This window comes from Panthera tigris, chromosome B1 (assembly GCF_018350195.1).
Source record: "Panthera tigris isolate Pti1 chromosome B1, P.tigris_Pti1_mat1.1, whole genome shotgun sequence".
NCBI classification, from domain to species: Eukaryota; Metazoa; Chordata; class Mammalia; order Carnivora; family Felidae; genus Panthera; species Panthera tigris.
Window position 1 is genome coordinate 169,860,828 of NC_056663.1, and position 20,893 is coordinate 169,881,720.

The 20,893-nt window shown below is 40.7% G+C and overlaps 1 protein-coding gene across 8 annotated transcripts in view; it reads left to right on the top strand.

Moving 5' to 3' along the window:
- APBB2 (amyloid beta precursor protein binding family B member 2) overlaps positions 1-20,893 on the top strand; it is a 382,950-nt gene that overhangs the window by 46,689 nt on the left and 315,368 nt on the right. The window contains exon 1 of one of the 8 annotated variants that reach the window (XM_015545095.2): positions 16,091-16,167. The exons of the other annotated variants lie outside the window; for them this stretch is intronic. The gene's annotated coding sequence lies outside the window, so the exon portion shown is untranslated. Of the gene's footprint in view, positions 1-16,090; positions 16,168-20,893 lie in introns of those variants that run through there. 8 annotated transcript variants of the gene reach the window in all.

Sequence of the window (20,893 nt, forward strand, 5' to 3'; positions counted from 1 at the left end):
GTATATGTTTCAAGTGTAAAATCCAGTAATTCAGTAATTCTATATGTTATTCAGTGCCCGTCATGGTAAGTGTACTCTTAAGCCCCTTCATCTATTTCATCCATTTCCCATCCCACCTCCCCTCTGGTAACCCATCAGTTCTCTATAGTTGAGTCTCTTTCTTGATTTTGTCTTTCTTTATCTCTCTCCTTTTTTTTTTCCTTTGCTCCTTTGTTTTGTTCCTTTAATTCCACATATGAGTGAAAGCATAGTATTTCTTTATCTGACTGACTAATTTTGCTGAGCATTGTACTCTTTAGCTCTATCCATGTGTTACAAATGGCAAGATTTCATACTTTTTTATGGTTGAATAATATTGGAGTGTGTGTGTGTGTATCGCATCTTTTTCATTCATCTATTGATGGACATCTATTGGGCTGCTTTCATAATTTGGCTTTTGTAAATAATGCTGCTATAAATATAGGGGTGCATGTGTTCCTTTGAATTAGTGCTTTTGTATTCTTTGGGTAAATGCCCAGTAGTGCAAGTGCTGGATAATAGGGCAGTTCCATTATTAACTTTTTGAGGAAAAAGTTAAAAAATACCGTACTGTTTTCCACAGTGGCTGCACCAGTTTCCCACCAACAGTGCACGAATAATCCTTTCTCTCCACTGCCTTACCAATACTTTTCATTTCTTGTGTTTTTGATTTCAGCCATTCTAACAGGTGTGAGGTGGTATCTCATTGTGGTTTTGATTTGCATTTTCCTGATGATGTGTGATGTTGAACATCTTTTCATGTGTCTGTTGGCCACCTGTATGTATTTTCTGAGAAATGTCTGTTCATGTCTTATACCCATTTTTAAATTGGATTATTTGTTTTTTGGGTATTGAATTGTATTAGTTCTTTATATATTTTGGACACTAACCCTTTATTGGATGTGTCATTTGCAAATATCTTCTCCCATTCAGTAGGTTGCCTTTTAGCTTTGTTGATTGTTTCCTTTGCTGTGCAGAAGCTTTGTATTTTGCTACAGTCCCAATAGTTTATTTTTTGCTTTTCATTTCCCTTGCTTCAGGAGACATATCTAGAAAGATCTTGCTATGGCAATATTTAAGGTTTTTGTTTTTATGTTGCACATACTTTTTGTTAACCTATTTAGGCTGGGTTGGTGGTGATAGCTTATCTCAGAGCTAATGTATAATGTATACCTAAATTGTTTATGGTTTTGTTTTAATAACACTCATGGTGAAGGAACTGGTCTTACAAAGAGATGTTGATGAGAAAGAAAAAAGACATCATAAAGCAGTTTCAGTAAGCTCAGGATCTTCATTTTTCACTTTTCTCCAAAATGAAGCTAGTGTTGCTGCTGTCTCAAAATTTACCCTCAATCCCACCTCAGTAGCCAATTTAGACAATTTATCCTTTAAATTTATGATCATGTTTGAATGATCTTTTGGCAGAAAGAAATGATCTCTGGATTTTAGTACTTGTACGTATCAAAAAAAAAAAATGGACAAGGTAACCCTAAACTATTACCTGTGGTCATGTGGTTCTCCTGTGCTTAATTAGTAGGCAGGTGGTACCAACTAACCTTGCAAGGTCAACACCACCAGACCTGGTCAATGAGACAAGTTCCCTATTCATGTATTCGGATGTTGCAACTATGCCTAGTGGCCACACCTGTTTCTAAATACTCACTCTCCATTTCCTGAACAGCTGGTAACCAACAGCTTGCACACTGGCCCCCTCGACCACACTTTGAGAAGCCCTGTGTTCAGATAGCGCCCCCTACTAGTTGTGTGCTCAAACATCAATCATTATTCTCTACAGAGGGTGTGTGATGTCTAGGTTAATTTGGCAAGGTGGTTAAACAGAGATCAGTAGAGAGATCCTCTTTTGCATAAGCATTTTTTTCCCTTGGGGAGAAGGTTCATAGCTTTCATGAGATTCAAGCTATCAGATGTATGTGTGAGCATATTTGTATGTATTATGCGTCTGTTTATCCCATGATTATAATGGTAAGGATCATGCTTTCATCTGAAGGAGTTCGGGAGATGCTCCCCCAACTATGTTGCTTTATTATATTGATTATAATGATGTAATTGATTATATTATATTGATTATTTTAAACCAAAGGTCCTTGAAAAACAAATGCAATGAGAGGCTTTCTCTGAATTCTCTTTATCTGCCTAAAAACAGATTCTCCAAAAAGGAACCCCATTGTCATAAATTCCTTCCCTGGGAGTTTCATCAACTAGGAAAAATGGACCTTTATCACACACCATACCCAGACAGACGTTATAACAAACTATTATATCTTCCATCTGTTCTCCTAAGGGCTGGTTTGTCTTTCCTAAAAAACCATTGACTCTCCCCTAAGAGGCCTACATGCCCCACTCCCTTTCCTGTATTAAGATGGCATATAAGCTTTCAAGTCTCAGTGCTTTTTGGGTATCATTTTCCCCCCTGTGTTGCCCCCCTGCATCTAATATTAAAAATTAATAAATTTTTATACTTTCCCCCCCTGTAAATCTGCCCTATTTATTTGATAGACTCAGCTATCTAATCTAGGAGGGTAGAAGGAAAGTCCTTCCTCCCGTACACATCTACCTTTGAATTATCCACTGGGCTTTGCATGTATCTGCTGGGTATTGCTTTATATAACACGTATATCTGGAATGTAGCCCTTTCAGTGGAGACATTTTCTGGAACATAGTTCTTTAAAGTGTAGTTCTACTCTAAAATGACACACTCTTAAATTTCTTCTCTGGTCAGTAGCAATGTGCCTATTATCCCCTGAGATATCTCAGTATTTGGTCCCTGTTTCCTTCTCCTGAGTATATTGCTTGGGCCCAACAGGATTTAGTTTCTGTAATACTGAAACGTAACTTGGAAAAGTGATCAATGTGGCTGTTTTAATCCTTCATTTTTATATTTTAAGTAAATTACAATTTTAAAAGATTTTAAATTCCCCTATGAGCAAGGACTTATTGGGATAGCTGTGATTTATCCTGTTTTTATTAGCCCATTGTTGGGATAGAAGCACATTTTTCAGGTTTTTAAAGCAAATGAAATTTTAGCTATAGTTGAAACTCATTTTCATGAAAGTTTATTAGTAGAGTCTTTGGTGTTCAAGCAGTTGTCCTTGGAGTGGTAATAACCAGGATTTTGAATGAGAAGTTGACAGTGAAGGCTGCAGGGAGAAGTGAAAATATACTGATGAGTATAGATTTATCTCAGAGTAAAAAAAAAAAAAAAAATTAGTGTGTTAATTTTAGAAGCATTTACTTTCTTGATGTTATACCTTGCAATTTGAAGTTTTTCAGTATCCTAAAATAAGCTGATGTGCCAGTCAAAAAGTATTATTGAGAAAATGACAATCAGGCAACTTTTGCTAGACTTCGTCCCTCCCCCATCCAATCAGGTGAAAGAAACAACAGTGGTAAATTTCAAGCATATTTAGAATGATGTTGTTTTGATGTGACTTTAATAGCTATCATTTCCTGAGTGCTTAGTTTGACATATTTTATTTCACTTAATCCTTCAAATAAGCTGAGGACTTGAACAGGATCATCCACCTCAGTGTCTGAAGTGCAAAGTGTTATGCCAGGCTTTGGGTTGTACTGAGCTTGCAGGCCAGCCTTAGTTCCTGTGTTCCTGGATGCATCCAATCTAATGGGGGGGACCAGGAGCCTTACAAATACATAATTAGAAATGGTGGTAGGTTCTATGAAGAGAAATTCATAGGGCGCTATGAGAATATAAAACAGGGTGCTCATCTAGTTGGTCAGGGAAGGTGTTCCTGAATGCGTGATATTTAAGCTGGAACCTGAATAAATATTGACGCGTGTAAGTTTGCTAAGCTGAAGTGTGTGTGTAGGTGGGGAGGGGAGATGGGAAGACATTCCAGACAAAGAATGTAGTTTGCACAAAGCCTTTGAAGTGATGATCAAGGCTGACTCAGGGACTGAAGTGTATAAGAGGGAGGGATGCTAATGAGAGGCTGGAGCAGCGGGCAGGGGTAGGACCCCAGGCCACAACGAAGATTTTGATCTTTATTTCATTTTATTTATTAAAAAATTTTTTTTAATGTTTATTTATTTTTGAGGGAGAGAGACAGAGCATGGGCGGGGGAGAGGCAGAGACAGAGAGGGAGACACGGAATCTGAAACAGGCTCCAGGCTCCGAGCTGTCAACACAGAGCCCGACAAGGGGTTAGAACTCAGGAACCGTGAGATCGTGACCTGAGCCAGAGTCGGACGCTCAACCGACTGAGCCACCCAGGTGCCCCTTGGTCTTTATTTTAAATGCAATGGGAAACTAAGAGTTTTAGGTTGGGGCAAGGCATGGATAGATACATGTTTTGTAAGGATCATTCTGGGTCACTGTGGACATAGGTTCTCACGGAGTCTTATAACCAGGCCACTCCATCTGCCAGACCTTTGCTGAGTTGTGTATGAGGTTGGCTCTTGCCCCTTGGCTGTTTTGTCCTCCACAGTCCTGTTTATTTAGCAGGTTTCAGGGTTTGCTGTTGACACCTTCCCCTTACAAGGTGACTTACCTAGATTACATTGCTTTCGTTGGAGCCGCCTGTTAGCTTTGCAAGAACCTGTGGAACAATTAACAATCTGTGGGTGTCACAGGCTTGCAGAATTGTCTTTGGGCAAGTTCTATGGGGCACATAGCTCTTTACCACCACAGTCCTGGGTCTGGCTCTCAACTTTGATGATCTGGGAAGTCAGTTCTTTTCTCAGTACACCCACCCATGTCTAGTCCACTGACATCAATAGACATTGTATAGGTTCTTGCTGTTGGGGTTTCCTTTTTATTGGTCTATACATTTTCTTGTCTATTTAAATTTTTTTATTATTTATAATTTTTTTATTTTGAAATAATTTCAGACTTTCAAGAAAGTGGCAAAAATAGTACCAAGAATTCCTTTAACATTCTTCTCCCAGGTTTTCTAAATGTTAGTATCTTACATAATCACTGTATAGTGACCAAAACCAGGAAACAAAGATCGATTTAATACCATCATCTGGAGACCTTGTTCAGATTTTGCTATTTAATGTCCCATTAATATTCTTTTTCTGGTCTAGGATTCAATCCAGGATAATATGTTGTGTTTAGTTGTCATAGTGCCTTAACCTGTTAACCTTAATAAGTTATTTTACCAGCAAAAAAATGGGTTTATTTGGGAACAGCAGAGAATTGCAGTCTGGGACAAGTAAGCCATGGCAAAATGAGAGGCAAGTCCAGAGAACAAAGGAAAGAAATGTTCTTTTATAGAGGAAGGTTGGGGGGAGTTGGGGAAGGGCTGTTATAAACAAAAAGTCCATTGGAGCAAATTGGGAGCTGGAAATATAGTGGCTTCTCATTGGCTGGGTTGTTGCCAGTGGGAAAGAATCTTTCTTCCTTCTGCTGGGATAGTAAAGTAGAAGCTAAAGTAGTATTGACTTGCAAGGTATGTCTCTTCCTATTGAGTCTGCAATTGACAACCAATGTGGGGGCTGAGAGAGCTCCTCTGTCCTGTCTTCCCATTCCATTTTTTTTTTTTAATGTTTATTTTTGAGAGAGAGAGTGAGTGCAAGTGGGGAAGGGGCAGAGAGAGAGGGAGACACAGAATCAGAAGCAGGCTCCAGGCTCTGAGCTGTCAGCATGGAGCACGATGGGGGGCTCGAACTCAAACTGTGAGATCATGACCTGAGCTGAAGTCAGACACTTAACCAACTGAGCCACTCAGGTGCCGCCCCCCCCCCCCCCCGCCCCGACTCCATTTTAAATGAGGTTTCCTTTCATTAGTTTTCATACTTCTGAACATGGGACAGTCTTACCTATTGTTAATAAATTTGACACTCCTGAAGAGTACTGGCCAGTTATTCTGTAAAATGCCCCTCCATTTGGGGAGGTTGTTTATTCATGACTGAATAAAGGTTATGCATTTTTGTTCTGAGTATTATGGAAGTGATGTTATGTTGTGTGCTTCTCAGGGCATTCTTCTCTGTTTTTAATCATGATGCAATTTGCTCATTCTTCCTTGCAAATGGAGATGATGCAGTTAACTAGGCTCAGGTTTCTTTTTTTTTTTTTTTTTAATTTTTTAAAGCCTTTTTTTTCATTAAATTTTATTTATTTTGAGAGAGAGAGAGGGAGGGAATGAGTGGGGGAGGGGCAGAGAGAGAAGGAAAGAGAGAATCCTAAACAGACTCCGCACCATCAGTGCAGAGCCCAATGTAGGGCTCCACCTCACCAGCTGTGAGATCGCGACCTGAGCCAGAAACCAAGAGTCAGACGCTTAACTGACTGAACCACCCAGGCTCCCCAACTAGGCTCGAGTCTCTTAAACTTGAGATAATGTTGACCTTTCAGACCATGTCTGGGGCACCACAGGTTGAGAAACACTGGAATTAAATGCTCTCATTTTAAGTGATCTCGGTGCCAGCATGCTTATAAATGCAAATGTAGGAATGAAATTACTTGGCTGTACAAAGGTTGGCATCTGGATGGCCTAGGATATGCTTATATTATTGTAGATTAATTAAATATTCATTATAAAAATAGAAAAAGAAATAGAAAGTTTCTAAATCTCAGACTCCTGCAGAAGATATCCCTGGACCTCACAGTTATGGAAACTTTGGCGGGGCTGTGGTTTTACCCTTCTTAATTGCTTCACCCATCCCTTAAAAGACTGTACCATCTTGTTAAGGGATTTGGGAGTTCCCTGGCCTTGAACTGATTATTTAGAGTGGGATCCCATGCCCCCTACATCATTGCCTACTCACCTCATCTATTATACATGGACTTTTAACTTAGAGTAACCTTACCTTGTTTTAGGATTGTTTTAGAATAACAAAACCATAATAATATAGTCAACATTTTTCTTTCTTTTTTTTTTTAAGTTTATTCATTTATTTTGAGGGAGAGAGAGAGCTAGCACATGCGTGTACGAGCAGAAGAGAGAGAGAATCCCAAGCAGGTTCCACACTGTCAGCCCAAAGCTGGATTTGGGGCTCGAACTCCCAAACCGTGTGATCATGCCCTCAGGTGAGATCAAGAGTCAGATGCTTAACCGACTGAGCCACCCAGGCACCCCTAGTCAACATTTTTCTTAAAGTTCATTCTTTATCCTTTGCTAATTCTTCCAATTTATAGTTTTTAACTAACTTAAAAAAAAAATAAAACCTACAGTAATATCTCCCCCCCCCCCCCGCCCATTCATTTTGGCTTTTCATCCTGGTAAAATACTATAAAAATAAATCAGCTGAATTTCAGCATAAATACAGGGAAAGCCAGCAGTTGGAATGATTGCAGTTTGGAAAATGTTAGATAGAGGCACTTTAAAAGAAAGATCCCACCCTATCACAGGCTGCTACTTTGAAATAACTCATGTTTCTTTCCCACCTCTAAATTGTCATTTTTCCAGTTCTTTTTGGAAGCTTCAGTATGCAAAGCTTTGACAACAGTATAGGAGAATGAAATCACTACCCACTGTGTGTGACATTTGCTTGAAGATAATTCATTTGGCTCAAAATTGGCAGTGGCTGAAATGCATGAAACAATGAAATGTTTGCATGGGTTCATTGTTTAAAGGAAGGAAATCCATCAAGGTATCCTTTTAATTGCAGGGCTGTGATAAGCCTTTATCTGATTGTATATCTTTAAATGGATATTTTCTTCCTCAGCTTCATGCAGAGTTGTGTGATAATTGGAATTCTCAGTACCTTTGCACTGTACCTTCCATCTTTGTTCTTTTCCCCACTTGACTTTGGACTGATGGCTTCCTGTATCAGGTAGAATAGTTTTAATGTAAATGGTAGAAAATTCAACCCAAACAGGCCTGAGCAACAAAGGGTATCTATTGGCTCATCTTACTAGAAAGTAGAGCTTAAACATCAGGTTTAGGTATGGTTTGATCAGGGCCGTGGTCAACTTCTCAGACCATAAGGCCAGTGCTTCTCAAGCTATTGGAAAAAAAGGAACTTAAAAAAAATATTTTTAAACCAATACAGACCCATACTTTTTATAAAATACAATACAAATGAATTACAGAAAAAATGAAATTTAAAAAAATAAATATAAGGCCCAGATTTTAATTATTAAGTTCAACAGATATACATTTATTGTCAAATTGCTGTCAATGTTTCTAAACCTTATTTTCAGTTTCTGTCCTGACCTTTTTATAGGCTGTTATAGGCTATTGAGAAGCTCTGATTTGCTGCTGGCCTCTTCTGCCAGCTTATTTTTCAGTGTGGTTTGCTTCGGGATGGCAAAATGGCTGCCAGTAGCTTCCAGAATGATGTGTTCACATCTTTATTCACATCTAGGGGAAGAATTTTCTCAACTATTGTTCAAAAGGGTTGAGGCTCACACTGGTTGGACCAACTCAAAGCCCTTCACTGTGATCAGGGGAATGCCATTGGTTCCTTTTTTGTATTATTTGTCCGTTCTTGAACCACTAGATGTTAGAAGAATGTAGGAACATTGGGATGGGGGGCGCAGTCTCACTTAGACCATATGTCTGCCATACAATGCTGGGGTGGGGGGCACTGCAATACCGACTGCTGTTTTATGTTAATAAAAACATCAATATGGGGCGCCTGGGTGGCTCTGTTGGTTAAACATCTGACTTCGGCTCAGGTCGTGATCTCATAGTTCGTGGGTTTGAGCCCCACGTCGGGCCCTGTGCTCACAGCTCAGAGCCTGGAGCCTGAGCTTTACACTTTACATTTAATCTATAACACAATAAAAAATAGATATTTGGCCTTTGTCTTGGGTTCCTGGCATGGAGCTCCCTAAAAATCCTTGGAATCTCCTGAGTCATGAGTGTCTTTTGTATGTTTACGAAATGACTCCTGGATAGAGGATGTGAGTTCTGCTAAACACTTTCAGGCTGGGGGTTGGTCACCAGAATGACCAAGCCCTGATAGACGGGGCAGAACTGTAGGTGCGGAACTGGAGACTGAGTTCAGTCACCAACGGCCAATGATTTAATCCATTGTGCTGCATAAAACCCCCTATAATGCATCTAGAGAGCGTCCGGATTGGTGAACACATCAAGATGCTGGGCAGGTGACTTGTCCGGAGAGGGCACAGAAGCTCTGTGTCCACCTCCCCCCACTTCCTTGCCCTATGCAGCTCCTCCATTTGGCTGTTCCTGAATTGTATCCTTTATGATAAATCATGAGACATAAATAAAGTGTTTTCCTGAGTTCTGTGAGCTGCTCCACTGAGGCTGAGCGGTAGAAGTTGTGGGAATCACCATATTTGTAGCCAAGTCTGACAGGAAGGCAACCTGGGGACCTGGCCCTTGTGCCTGGCATCTGAAGTGAGTGCAGTCTTGTAGGACTGAGCACTTATGCCTGTGGAGTCTGATGCTCCCTTCTGGGTTGTTCATGTCAAATCGAATTGAATTGTAGGACATCCAGCAACTTTGGAGGATTGAGAATGAGACATGGTCCTAACAGCATTCCCTGAGAGGGAGTAGGTACTAATATGACCCTAGTGTGCAGTGAGGAAATGGATAAGAGACTTATTAAGCAGCTAAAGTTGCACACCTAGAGATCTTTGGATTTGAAATCTCAAACCGCACTCCTCTGCATCGGTGTGTTGTAGACTTCTCAGCTAGTCCAGTGAAATTCAAAACAATTGGTATTTTTGTGAGGGAAGTGTTAGAAATTTAATGGTTTAAGAGAAATGATTTATGTCTCTGTTGGTAAAGCTGTCTTTAAAACATTTTATTTTATTTGTAAAAAATATTTATTTGTGTGTGTGTGTGTGTGTGTGTGTGTGTGTGAGAGAGAGAGAGAGAGAGAGAGAGAGAGAGAGAGAGAGAGAGAGAGAGAGAGAGATCGGGGAAAGAGAGAGAGAGAGAACAAGCAGGAGAGGGGCAGAGAGAGAGAGAGGGAGACGAGACAGAATCCCAAGCAGGCTCCAGGCTCTGTGCTGTCAGGGAAGAGTCCCACGTGGGGCTCAGACTCACAGAGAGGTCATGACCTGAGTTGAAATCGAGTTGGATGCTTAACCAACTGAGCCACCTAGGCGTGCCACCCCCCCACCCCATTTTTTAATTTAAACTTTTTTAAGATGTTGAAGCTTTCTGCAGATGGGGCTAAAGGGAAAATTTACCCACTTAAAATCCTTTGTAAAATAAGACTTGAAAATGAAAATGAAAACCCAGAATTATTTCCAGAGGGTGGACAGTATGTTAACCCTGATATGTACTTAAACACCCCGATGTAAGCTGTCCTTTAAAAAATAACCATATTTTTAGGGATCACTTAGGAATATCATTAAGTGAAAAGAATCAGATTGTAAGTTATAACTTCCTGCTGGTTCTGATAACATCTAGAATTTACTCTTTGTGCTTCTGTTAAATCTAGTGTGATACAGGATTTGAAATCCAGAAGATAAAATAGATGTTTTAGTTATTTAAAGGTTACATTCAAGGAGAGGTGATACTGTGCCACTTTTTTAGGCACTGTGTAAGCAGGTCTTTTTTTTTTTTTTTTTTTTTCCAAGGGATTTATCTATTAAAAACTTAATTGGGTTTGTGCTGTCTGGTACAAACAGAAACTGTTATGTCCTCTTAATTAGATAAAAGGAAATTATGTGTCTTGAGATCTTCTCTAAATCAAAGGAGACTTCTCTTGTGCCCTATGTTACTGTGTTAAACATCAGTAATTCCATACTACTGATTATAATTTGTGTGTGCCTTCAGAATGGGTTGTGAATTCAGAGATTGCATTTGTAACTTAGACACTTGCTTACATTTTATCCCTGGATAAACATAAAGCCTTCTAGGAATTACCTTTTCTTTACAATGAATTTTCTCCCTCCTACAAGCCTTGTTGCTGAAACATTAGAGAATGTTTTGTATTTGATGTGGATTTTCATATACAGCTGTGGAAGTATGTTACTTGAGCTACTGTAGAAATAGTGTTTTTGCTTCAAGAAAATTGTTTCCTTTCTCTCAAAGCTGCAGATCAGCATTTCTACTCTTCATGCCTTCTGGCCCCAGGTATTCAATTGACAGATCATGTTACTTCCTTTTCTTTTTGGTCATTCCCATTGGCTCAGTTCAAGGCCCCCAATAACTGGATTATTGAAATCCAAAGTGGATTCCCCACCTCTAATACATTCTCAATGGTATTGCTAATGTTCTATAATACAGATCCAGTGCTAGTCCACTATTCAAACATGCTCAATGATTCTCAGATCCCCAGTATATATTTCAGATCTTTTATCATCAAACTTTTTTCCCATAAGATATTTTACCCACCAGCATTGCTGTCAATTTAGAATATGCCAGAGACATTCCCACCTTGCTAACATTGCCCAAGCTACCTCTGTGTCCTATTGCCCTTTGCTTCCTATGGGCCCAAACCAGGTTTTGCACTGTCTAGTTTAGGTCCCACCTCATCCTTGAAATTCTTCTAGATCCTTTCCAGCTAGTTCTCATCTGGTGTTTATCACTCTCATTGGATTGTGTGTCTTCCCAGAGATAAGGAACCTGTCTTATTCCCCTTGGTATCCCAACAGCCTTGCCCTTATTGACATTCCATGGATACTTGTTGAATTGAATCAACAAAGGGTGACCTGGTGACTCAGTTGGTTAAGCATTTGACTCTTGATTTAGGCTTGGGTCATGATCTCATGGTTTGTGAGATCGAGCCCCAAGTAGGGCTTTGTGCTGACAGTGCTGGCCCGATGTGCTTGGGATTCTCTCTCTCCCTGTCTCTCTCTGACCCTCCCCTGCACACAAGCTTTCTCTCTCTCAAAATAAATAAATAAGCTTTTAAAAAAAAGAATTTAACCAATAATTAAATGAAATTTATTCTTTTAAAACAGAAGTAGGAGGGAGGAAAAGAGAGGGGGAGAGAAGGAGAATATGCACATGGGTGAATTCTGCATACTTCCTTTATGTAAGGTACAGGGCAGAGCATTGTGGGAGATCAAAAGAAAACTGCAAAATCCAGACTATGGGAGGGATGCCTGGGTGGCTCAGTTGGTTAAACATCCTACTTCAACTCAGGTCATGACCTCAGGACTTGTGAGTTTGAGCCCTGCCCGGGCTCTGTGCTGACAGCTCAGAGCCTGGAACTTGCTTTGGATTCTGTGTGTCTCCCCTCCCCACCCCCCCCAATCTCTCAAAAATAAACATTAAAAAAATTTAAAAAAAAATCCAGACTATAGGAAACCCTATAGGACAATTGACCTGGTTTCTTCAGTGAATAGATTATTGGAAGACAGAGAGAAAGAGATGAGTAGAAGACCTAAGAAATTTATCAACTCAGTTGCAATGTGTAGACTTTGTAAGGATTTTGATTCAAGCAAACTGTGAAGAACACAAGACAATTGGGGAAATTTGAGCACTGATTGGATAACTGATGTTAAGAAATTATGATTAATTTCGATAGGTGTGATAAAACTAGTGTGTTTATGCTGTAAAGTGTCCTTATTTTTAAGAGATACATACTGAAATATCTGCAGATGAAAGGCTGTGATGTCTGGGATTTACCTCCAAACAACCTGGTGTTGGGGGCTGGTGATCGAGGGAATGGGCATGGAGAGAAAACAAGATTGGCTCTGATTGGTAATTGTTGAAGCTGGCAGATGGCTGTGTGGGGATTCATTCATTCTTTAAAAAAAAAAGTTTTTGTTTTTAATGTTTATTCATTTTTGAGAGACAGAGAGAGACAGAGTGCAAATGGAGGAAAGGCAGAGAGAGAGGGAGACACAGAATCCTAAGCAAGCTCCAGGCTCTGAGCTGTTAGCACAGACCCTAACACGGCTCGAACCCATGAACTGTGAGATCATGACCTGAGTCGAAGTCGGATGCTTCACCTGAGCCACCCAGGCACCCCAATTCTTTCTACTTTTAAGTTGAAAAAAATTTGATGTATAGTAGATACTTTAAGTTTTTTATTTTTTAATTTTTAAGTTTATTTATTTATTTATTTATTTTGGTGGTGGGGGGAGACAGAGAGAGGGGCAGAGAGAGGGAAAGAGAATCCTAAGCAGGCTCCACACCACGAGTGCAGAGCCTGATGCAGGGCTCGAAATTATGAATCTTGAGATCATGACCTGAGCCAAAATCAAGAGTTGAATAAGCAACAGACAGCCACTCAGGTGCCCCTATTTTCTTTTTTAATTGAAATATAGTTGATACTTTCTATATTTTTATGTGTTTGAAAGTTTCTCTCATAAAAGATACAGAATAAAATAAGGGCTAAGACATAGGTTTTGGTTTTAAAGTATTTGAACCAGTGAAACTGGGGTCTGGGCAGCTCAGATTCTAGCCCTGGCCCTCTAATGACCTGAATGACCTGGAGTTGCCCCTTTAACATTTCTGGGTTCCACAGAACATTACTCGAGTAAATGAGTTCACTGGATGGGATCCTCCTTGTCAATGGTTACCTGCAATGCTGCACTTTTGAAAGAGGGTTGAGGTGTGCTCTCAAGGAGAAAGATTCTAGAATCAAGGAGCCATGTTCATGAAGGGCTTGGTTTCCTTCAAGCTGTTTGTCAGATTCTAGTTCCAGACTGGTCACCTCCTTTTCCCCAGGGAAACTGGAAGCATTCTGTAATGCAGGCTGTCAATTTGAGTTGATAGGATTTCAGCCATAGAACAGAGGTGTCATATAATTAGCTGGGTCGTGTTATCCCTGAGTTATTTCTGTGTGTCTAGTGGTTAGGAGATCAGGCTCTGGAGGCCGGGTTCAAATCTCAGTTTAACTACTAGCTGTGTCACCGACCTTCCTTAGAGGGCTGTGGTGACGTTTAAATCAGCTAATACATGTGTGACACATAGTAATGGCTCAATAAATGATATCATTTTTTTCAGGTCCATTAGTCTTCTTGGTGTTTTGGATTTACAGTTTTTAAAAGCTAGTTGAGCCTTAAGCACCGTTGTCATCTTCAGTTTCTTCCTCCTTCCCTCCCTCTCTTTGGGTTAGCACATTGGAGAGCTCACCATAGTCCTTACCATTGGTGAGAGCAGCACCAAGGTGCCTCCGAGAGATCGTCCTGTCAGCCCTTCACTTGGATGCTGATGCTGATGCTGATGGTCTGGTTGCTGTGGCATTTGCCTGTGGTGGCATAGCCAGGGCATTGGTGGGGCCACATCTGGAATCCCGTCTCCTGACTGCTGGTTATTTCTGTGGCTGTGTTCAGCTTCCTGAAGTCTCCTTTGGCATCCTAATTGCTTACTAGGATGTAGTGTGGAGAGAAAAATTCTGTCTCCTGTATCTGGTATTAAAAAACTTATCCCCTCTGTTAAGAAGGAATGTCTGGTAATGCTCTAGCATTTGTAGGGAGGGGAAATGGGAGGAAGCGTGGTGTTCCTCACATTCTGACTAATCGCTTAGGCAGCGGGGCTCCGTCATTTCCTTTCTGTGGCTTGGTGACCTCAACCCTCTTCCTGGTCCAGGCCGGCAGCACCTGTGACCACCCTCCCTTCCTTACAGCCAGCTTGTCTTGGGTCTTGGGTCTTTGTCTTACAGTTGTCTGAATCACTTCCCTGTTTCTCATCCTTGATGTTTCCCAGTAAGTAGCATTGTTTCTCCTTAAGCCCATTGTTTTTCTCCTTAATGTTATTTCTTGATTGCCTTCATTTTCTTTTGATGCTTCTATTTATTTTCTATTCATTAAGCTGAAAATAGGTTTATAAAGTTCTCTTATTTTTCCAAGGATGAGATCCCAGTTTATAGATTATCTGCATCCCTTTGCTTTTTCTTCAGCTTTGAGGCACTTTGTGACTCATGAGATTTTCCTAATAAGGGGGAAGGTAATATTTTTATAACACTTGACAGATTATGTAGTGATTTTATAGACAAAATAATGTACTAGGCATAAGAGTTGGAAAGCCTAGATTTTGTCCCGGGTTTTAATTTCCATTCACAAACCAAGTTTTCAGACAAGTTTTTTTAACCTTTTCCTACTTCCGTTTTCTCATCTGAAAAATGGGAATCCCTAGTGTTTGTTGGAAGATGGTGTGTTCTTGGCATTAAGTTCAGTAAGTTCTGGCTCAAGTAACTATGGATATTGTGATCTTATTTGGGATTCATAGTAACTTTTTTGAGGTATATTGGACAGTTACCCCCATTTTTTATCTATTTCCATTTTCTTTCATTTTTCTTCTTTCTTTTTCATCTATTTCTTTCCTTTTGTCTATAAGAAAAAAGAAAGACTTAAAAGCTAACACATTTCAGTTGTACAAATATGGCATTAAGGCTCGGTGTTTGAGATTTGCCCTAAAATCTTTCCTTGGAAGAGGAGGCAAAGGGTGAGTGGAGGACTCCTTCCTGCGTCTTTAAATTCAACTTATTCCCGGTTCAGTACAATCCAGAAAGACCGGGGGTGGGTTTGTCCTTGACTTAGAGCTGTGTCCAGGCTTCCTGAGCGCAGGTGATAGGCCCGGAGGTGGTGTCGTCGTGCAGTGGGCAGACTCACCTGGGGTGGGGTGTTGGCCCTGCTCCAGAAGCCGTCTGCTCCTCCGGTTCCTCCTTGGTACAGTAACTGCCGTGAGGCGATTTTGAAGAATAGGACATACACGTAAAGGGCCTGACATGCTATATAGTTGCTTAGCCAATATGAGTTCCTTTTCTAGTTTAGAATATATTTCTGATTTGTGTAATGGGAACTGAAGTGGAAATGTTGGGATTCGGAGCGAACGGCCAAGAAAGAATTCTTCAGACGTCTTTGGTGCAAAAAAGTAGTTTCATGAAAGCACAGGACAGGACCCATGGGCAGAAAGAGCTGCGCTGGGGTTGTGACGGGTGACTGATTGTATACCTTCAGGTTGGGAGGGGGGTAGGGATAGCATACCATACATCTCTAAGGAATTTTGGCAGCAAGGTTTCGAGGACCTTGAGGGGGCTAACTATTGTTAGGAAAAGATCATAAAGTACTATCTAGTAAAACTTCAGTCATAAGACCCTCCAGATGTATATCAGTGAGGCCATATGCTTGGAGGATGATTGCAAACCTGTATCTTGGGGGGTAGAGATAATGGAAGTTCCCAAAGGAATTTCTATGTGTGAAAGTAGACTCCCAGGATCCTGGGGGGGGGCAGGATAATGTTAAGCTAAGATTGCCTTTTGTCCCTTAGCAAAGTGTCCGCATCGAGGCAGCTGAGCTCCCAGGGGAAGGTCACTCTGTCTGTCTCAAGGACTTACCACTGGACTGTAAGTAGTAAGGAAATTTAATTTCTTCTTTTGCCTTTGTTTCCCATATCAGGATCCTCCTGCTAAAGGAATTTCAGGCAGCAGCCAACAGGTTTTGGAGACATTTTTGTGGGCAGTGGTACTCTTGAAACATCCCTAACTACCCCCACCCTGCCAAGAAAGGCTGGTCTGGTAGGGTTGGGACTTGCTTTCCACCAGTGTTTCTCACCTCCAGGTGGGCCTTAGAGTGACATTGCTTTGTCAGAATACAATTCTGGGCTCCAGACCAGACCTACTGCCCAGACATGCACCTTTGGGAAAAGCTTTCCAGGTTCTTCTGATGCTACCCTGGCTTAGAGCCGCTGCTTTAGACAAACCAGAGTGACCTTCTAGTGTGTCTAAAATATGATTCAATTTAAAGAACTCCAGTTGGGTGTCTCTTTCTGAGGATACAGCAGTTCTTTTCTGAGAGGAGCATGTCCTCTTGTACACTTGGCCTTGTTAATTGGGTGTAATGCTTTCATAGTGACGATAATAGCTAACCCAGGCACTTTACATGTATTAACCCGTGCAGTTCTTGCCGCAGCCCTGCGAGTTAGGTGCTATCACTGTGTCCCTTCGGCATGACATATCCAAAGCCACACACAATACCTGGGATGGAGCCAGGTATTGAACCCACGCAGCCTGGCTTAGGAGTCAGTGCCCTTGTCCCTCATGTTATCCATCTGTCTTTTTTTTTTTTTTTTTTTTTTTTAAATTTTTTTTAACATTTTTTATTTATTTTTGAGACAGAGAGAGAGCATGAATGGGGGAGGGGCAGAGAGAGAGGGAGACACAGAATCGGAAGCAGGCTCCAGGCTCTGAGCTGTCAGCCCAGAGCCCGACGCGGGGCTCGAACTCACGGACCGCGAGATCGTGACCTGAGCTGAAGTCGGACGCTTAACCGACTGAGCCACCCAGGCACCCCTATCCATCTGTCTTAATCGCAGATAGGACTGCCTTGGAAGAGGGCTTTGGAACATGCCGCTGTTACCCAAGGGTTGTGGAAATTTGGTAAGAACTGTTAGCCTCTTCTCCGCTGACTTTATATTATTTCTTGGCGTATCCTGGCTGGGTCCAGATGTGAAGAGGACTCCTACATCAGAGCGGATGTGTGTGCAAGCAGGTGGTAAGGGGGAGGGGTAGAGCACATTTACCAGCACGCCTCTCCTATTTACTCCTTCCACTCTCCCACTTATTACCGAGGTGTGTGGGATTGGCTCGCTGTAAGGGTGGTAATTTGGGAGTCACTTCTTTGGCTTCCTTCACTGTAGCGAAAATGATAGACTCGTTGCTCTTTGAAGGTGAATGTCTCTTTGAGAGAGCCTGAGAATGACTTTCATTTCATCTGTATTCGGGAGAGAACAGAACACACTTCCCAAAGGCCTGGTGCTAAATAGTCGTTTGAGGAGGGCTTCATGTGGGAGCTCTTTGCAGCCTGGAACAGGCTGTAAAATAGACTGGGGGATATACTTGCTTTAGACTGACCTGCCCAGACAGAACATTGTGGGGCGCTCAGGCAAATGCAGCCCGTGTGAAATAACAATTAGAACGGCCGCTTGCTATGTGCCGGGCACTGTGCTAGGTCATTTAGGACACTTTGTCCCTTATCCTGGTGGATGTCTTGGTTCCCATTTTATGGAGCAAGAAACCAACTCAGAAAGTTAAATTATGAGTCTTATGGTCACACAGATAAGTGATGCAGTCAGGATTTGAGCACATTTCTCTCAGACTCCAAAGCCGTGAGTATTACTTCCTATAATACTTCACTCTTCTGTGAGAGAAAACCGTGTGCTCAGCTTTGCGGCAGCATTAATTTGTAAATAAAAGCCTTCTTTCCTGATTTAACATGAAGATCTTCTTTTGGATGTAAGGAATAAAATAAACACTGGTAACTGCTGTCCTGAAATGAAGGAAGTAAAAGAAATGAATGAATGAATGAATGAATGAATGAGTGAGCTGGACTGGTGGTAGATTTGTAGAGCATGGGGAGATCCCTCCCCCAGGATACTCACATCTTCTAAATAAGTCTGTTGGGGTCCTTCGCCCTCCCACCCTATTAAACATGATATAATATCTGGACCTTGAAGTAGCAATTTGTATTTCTGGCTACATTTAATTCCTGACTTGTTTACTCTTGATTTCTTTCCCTTAAATTAGTTGTACCTCCTATTCCTCCCCTTTTCTTTTTTTCCCTACTGTCCTTTCCAGTAGAAGGTTTTGCTTGCCAGGATCATTTGGTTTAAGGTGGATAATGTATGTAATTTTAAAAGTTCAGATTTCTTTGAAAAAGTCTGAAAAGAATTAATAAAGGCATATCCATCAATTCATGAACCACAAAAATTAGGATGAGCTTTCCAACAAATGTTGTTATTATAATACTTACTGTTCCATTTTCAATTCAGACATTATAGATGCCCCGAGGAAACAGACACAGAGGGAAAATGAGATGTGATCATATTAATTATGATTTCACTTCTGCGGTTAAATAGATTTCCAGCTAGAGTCAGGGTTGCTTCTTAATTAAACAAATATTTCTTGAGGGCTTGAAATCTGCCAAACTCTGTACTTGTCTTTGATTTCACCTGTTCCTTGGGTGCTAGTGCCATTTCAGCTCTGAGTTGGTTTTAAAAATTCTTTGCAGCAGCTCTCAGAATAATTTAGGTCGGAGTTTAGGACTGTCATTCCATGAAAGCCATTTTTCCATGTACTTGAAGGGTAACATCATGTCTGTCTTTTTTTTTTTTTTTTTTTTTTTTTTCATTTGGGTTCTCTGTTATTCCTCTCCTTTCTTCTCCTCCTTTTCTTGGCCTTACGTTCTTGATTAGGAAGAAATACCAAAATTAACTTAATTTAAAGAAATTGTATAGATCCGTGCTTCCTATCAAGTGGCCTTCAGACCATCAGCATTATAATCACTTGTGCTTGTTAAAAATGTATATTTCTGTGACAACAGGGATGGACCTAGAAGGTATTCTGCTAAGTGTAATAAGTCAGAGAAAGACAAATACCGTATGATCTCACTTATATGTGGAATCTAAAAATCAAAACAAACAAACAGCAGAAACAGACCCATAAATACAAAGAACAAATTGAAGGTTGCCAGAGGGAAGGGGAATGAAGGGAATGGGCTAAATGGGTGAGGGGGGTGGGAGATACAGGCTTCCAGTTATGGAATGAATAAGTCACAGGGATAAAAGGTACAGCGTAGGGATATTGTAATAGTGTTGTATGGTGATGGGTGATAGCTACACTTGTGAGCATAGCCTCAAGTGTAGAGTTGTGGAATCACTGTGCTATACACATGAAACTAATGTAAAATTGTGTGTCAGCTATAATCCAATTAAAATAAAATGCATATTCTTGTGTCCCACCCCAGATCTGAATGTGAGAACTGCTGAATTAGAGTTACATGCATGTTATTTTTATGCATCCGGTAGAATGTTCTCTTTTTTTCTTTGAATAAAGAGGTAATCTCATTTTCCCCCTGAGTTAATGTACTCTGATTAAAAAACAAAAATGAAAACAATAAAAAAACATTTCCAAAAAGAATGCTGGAATTAGGTTTTAGAATTTGAGAAACTTTTCTTTAGATTTTTACTGAAGCTCAAGTTGTTCTTTCATCTACTGTGGGTATCCTCAAATTATTATTAGCAAACTACCCAATTCTTTGACTTTTTAAAAATGAAAGAAGTTTAAAGACTTCATTAATTTGAAGTCCTAGTTCAAGCTACTAATATTTTATTTATTTTTTTAATGTTTATTTTTATTTTTGAGACAGAGAGCATGAACGGGGGGAGGGGGAGAGGCAGAGAGAGACACAGAATCTGAAGCGGGCTCCAGGCTCTGAGCTGTCAGCACAGAGCCTGATGTGGGGCTCGAATTTGTCACCTGTGAGATCATGACCTGTGCTGAAGAAGGACGCTCAACTGACTGAGCCACTCAGGCGTCCCAAGCTACTAATGTTTTAAAATGAGTCAGAGGAGTCACAGAGTTGTGGTTGGTGGCAAAACTGGATAGAAACAGGTTCTGATCTGTGCCCATCAGCTGTGTGACTCTAGGTAAGCCCTTTCAACATTCTGTCCAGTAGCAGATGGCATGGGTATGTGGTGACTTCCCTTCTGGTTCTGATTGAGTCGGACCTTGTGGAAAGAGAAATAAAAGATGTTGACAGATAGGCCAGTATGCTGGAGAGGGAAAGTTTTGTATCGGTAGAAGGGACTTTTAAAATGAAATACATGATGGCTGAAGGAAATACAGTCCATCAGTCCATAAAGAATAAGAATATTGAAGTTAAAAAGAAATGATTGGGAGTTTCTTGTACTCATTCAGAACAACAGTGCAGTACTTACCCAGATTCCCGGTTACTGAAGCCCAACCAGGAAATGGACTTCCTTAAGGCAAGGACTGCCCTTTGTTTGACACATTTCATTTGCTGTACTGTTGCCAGGTACGTTTGTGCCATTTTATAGATTTAGGTAGAAGTGGGTGATGGTAGGATCTGGGGAGAGCATACGTCTTACATATTAGAAACTGCCACTATTCGAGGAAAGAAACAAAGCATCCTGCTTTAAGAGATTCATCCGTCTTAAGCTAATTCAAACAACTGGAGAATTGAGGAGAAATTGGAGTTTAGTAAATGATTTCTTGCTTGTGCTGTTGTATTCCATTTCTGTCTGTTGAGTTATGGAGAGAAGGATGGATATCA